This window comes from Euprymna scolopes, chromosome 22, assembly GCF_053919585.1.
Source record: "Euprymna scolopes isolate OS-2025 chromosome 22, ASM5391958v1, whole genome shotgun sequence".
NCBI lineage: Eukaryota > Metazoa > Mollusca > Cephalopoda > Sepiida > Sepiolidae > Euprymna > Euprymna scolopes.
The window spans coordinates 16,491,483-16,494,945 of NC_136503.1; the positions used below are offsets into that span (position 1 = coordinate 16,491,483).

A 3,463-nucleotide genomic window follows, 5' to 3' on the forward strand; every position below is an offset into this window, starting at 1 on the left:
GCATCTGTTGGCAAGCTGTTCTTCTATGGTATTGTTTCTTTCGAATGTCCTCATTTTTTACATAACGTTTCACTGACTTTTTTTTTTTTACTGAAAAACCGCTGTACATCAAACGTATTACGAGTTCCTTTCTCGGACTCTTATACAGTAATGGCCATGCATAATTACAATGATTTTCGCAAACAACATTATATGAAAGTAAAATCACCCTCATAGTGTTGTCAAGAGTTGTCAAATTAGACCCGTTGAAGCCAAATTTTGTGAATTTCGCTTTTTTAAAATAGTTTGACATTAAAATTGTATTTGGCTTTATTTAAAGCGTAGCACACTAACCAATTAAGGACGAATCGAGCAGATTATTGTATAGATGGAGTTAAAAAAATCAATTTTCATGTAGAGTGAGGTAACGCTGTTCAAATTTCTGCGAATTTCTCTCGGCCATACAGTGGCTACCGAGGGATTAATAAGGCCAGTGAATTGAAGTCACGTGACGCATGACGTAGCAGCATCTAAAAAAGGGAATCTCTTTAACAGCGTACCATTGTCTCTGTCCCCCTCTGGCTCACAATGAAGAGTTTTACTTCGACCATTGAGTATGCTTAATATATTGGATTTTTTTTTTTTCGGCAGTGAGTGTTAAAGTAAGTTATTTTTAAAAAATATTTACTTAAAAATGAAGTAATTTAATGACCTTAATAAATAACATTGGCAAAATAAAAAGCTGAAAATGTTGCGTCATGGGGTTTGGCTTGATATGCTTAGAGATGTATTAAGCTTAAATAACAGGGACGTTTGCTACGGCAAGAAAGAATTTGAACGAGTGAGTGAGAGAGAGAGAGAGAGAGAGAGAGAGAGAGAGAGAGAGAGAGAGAGAGAGAGAGGAATGGAGTTCAGAGAGAGGTTGTTCCTGCTGTTGCTGATGCTGCCAATGTTGTTGGACGGGAGATGGGGCTGTGGCAGAAGCAGTTGTCTTCCGTTGCTACACTCCTTCTTTATCTCTCCCCGAGGTTTTGTCTACTTTGGGGCTGGTGATGGAACCAACGATGAAGAAGTGGCTGCAGCTTTCTCTGTGACCGGAGCTGGGGTCGCTTGTGGCACTGATTGGCTCGGAACTGTCCTTTTGGAGCAGTTCTTTGTCATGTGACTTTGATTCTGGCAGAATCAGAGGTAAGGGTGGCTGCTTTCCACGACGACCGTCATGATGGTGTTTTTATAAGACAACACTACCAAGGATGCCTTAACGCCTCAGGTGCATGGTAACTGAATAGTTCGCCAAATGTTGACCACTTTTGGAGCATACCATGTCTACTCGCTCTACATCTCTAAACTGGCTGAAAATAACTCCTAGAAACTCAGAGAACAGCTCAGTTGGGGCATTGTATATGAATTCCTGGGTTCGTCTTCTGTTCTGGCATTCTGGAATCGTCTTTATTTTCCTGCACCTCATTTCTTTGAGGGAGAATTCTTCGGCTTCGTCCTTAGTGGGTAGGAGAATGCCCCACATGGCTCCTCTGGTAGATGTAAGTTACTCGAACATTTAATTTTTTGAGGAGCTCCACCATGTCCCCCCTTTTCAGTTCCAGAGGGTGATTTTCCTTGACAATAGAAGAGATGAAAGACTAAATCCTGTCCACTATCATCTCACCGGCACCTGACACCAACGACAACACATGAGTTTTTATGAACTGTTTGTACAGTTCTTTATATTAGCCCGAGGGCAGTTCCTTTTCTGTGGTTTTCCCTCACATAGACTTTACATGGTTTGGTCGATCATTTATGGGGCTCAACCTTGTTTTGGGGGATTCTTTTATGTCAGCTACCTCATTCGGGAGGTCTGGGTAGCGGACTTCCCCTTTTGGGAGGCTGCACTTAAAAGTTCTTGTGTTGACTTTGCGCCTGTTTCCAGGTGTGTTTCCTTTTTGAGGACCTGTCCTCTTGGGGAGCATCTCCCCTCAGGGTTATTTGAAGCAGCTAACTCTTCGTTTGTATCGGTTTTCGGGCTGCATTTCCCCCCTTTTTTCATGTTGGGCTCCCCTTTAGGGGGAGCTTCCTTTTGGAGCGCCACATTATTGTTTTCATTCTTTAGGGATTAGCCATGTTTATTTCCATTCTGGGCGAACTGCCCCGTCTGAAATTATTCCTGCTCCTCGATTTGAGGAGTTGTCCTCTAGGGGAACAGTCCTTTCGGCGGTAGCCCCAGGGTTGAGGAGGTTTCGATGTTTCATCTCCCGTGTTTTACGTTTCCATCAATTATTCCTGTTTACATTTTTATCGACCTCGCCTACAGCTATTTTTATATGGACATCTTTTTTTTTTAATGTGCATGAGTATTAACAGCAAATTTGACTCATAAATACTCGTAAAATGGAAGGTTTACCAAGTTACTTCCCTTGACGTAATCTTTTTTTTTTTTTGTCAAATAAAGTTAAATTGCTTGAAAAGAAAACAAATTGAAAGAAAAACTACATGCGCAAAAAGTTTTTAAATATTATGAAATGTAAAATTTCGCGTGCAAATAATCTTAATAATTATAGAGATAATTAATTATTGTTGATTTGTTATAGGAATATGCAAACAAGACGGATTACTAATGATAGTCGGTCCTCGCTTATATATATAGAGAGAGTGTTGGCAAAATCTAGCTAAAAGGGTCTTTGTCGTCAGAGACACTCAGTGATCGCTTTGGCGCGTCTGAGCGGAATCACAATCAAGAGATTTCGGAGACGCAATTTTTCTTAACTTGTGGCAGCTGTAGCTCATTTATAGCACGGCGCCTGAAATCGAAAACAAAAGCAGAATTGAAACTCATAATTTTAGTAGAATGAACATAATATGAAAGGGAGATAATTATGCTTTATACGTTTCTTCAAGTATAACAGCTTTATTTACCGATGTGACTCGATGGCCTTCGGGTCAAGATCAAAGTGTTGTGCCTAATTTTGTTGAATTGAATTTTTTGTACGTTTTTTATGTTCAATTTTTTCTTTCTCAATAAAATATATAAACAAGATCAAAGTGTAGTATCTATTCTTCAGATGCTGCACTTCAATTTTTTGTTCTCTGTCGGTGAAGAAGAAATCCTTCACGACTGAGGCAATTTTTATTTTTGTTCCTTTTCTCCACATTAAAAAACGACGCTGCCCCGTGGGGAGACATTGTAAATAGGAACAGCTTTATTTGCCATAGTTTAAGAAAATTATTAGCGACTTAATGAATTTGTACTTAAAAATATATTCTAGTTTCACCTAGAGAGCAGTGAGGTTCTGTTTTTAGTGATTCCGTCTAAACAGCCTGAAAATGTTTAGCAAGAAAAACAAAATATCTTTTTTTTTTTACTGTAAGGTGGAAGATCGTTTTCGTATATAAATTTAACGTAAAATGATCACCCACATTCCGACCAAATTCAGTAATTTAAGGATATGTAAACAATTTTTATTTTTATTGGCCATTTTCTGATTGGAAA

At 38.9% G+C, this 3,463-nt stretch overlaps 1 non-coding gene across 1 annotated transcript; it reads left to right on the forward strand.

The window, feature by feature from the left end:
- Nucleotides 1–2,643: 2,643 nt before the first annotated feature.
- On the forward strand, nt 2,644–2,778 carry LOC145244222 (U11 spliceosomal RNA). The gene has a single exon (XR_013863000.1). It is a non-coding gene; the product is annotated as a U11 spliceosomal RNA (small nuclear RNA).
- Nucleotides 2,779–3,463: the final 685 nt, after the last annotated feature.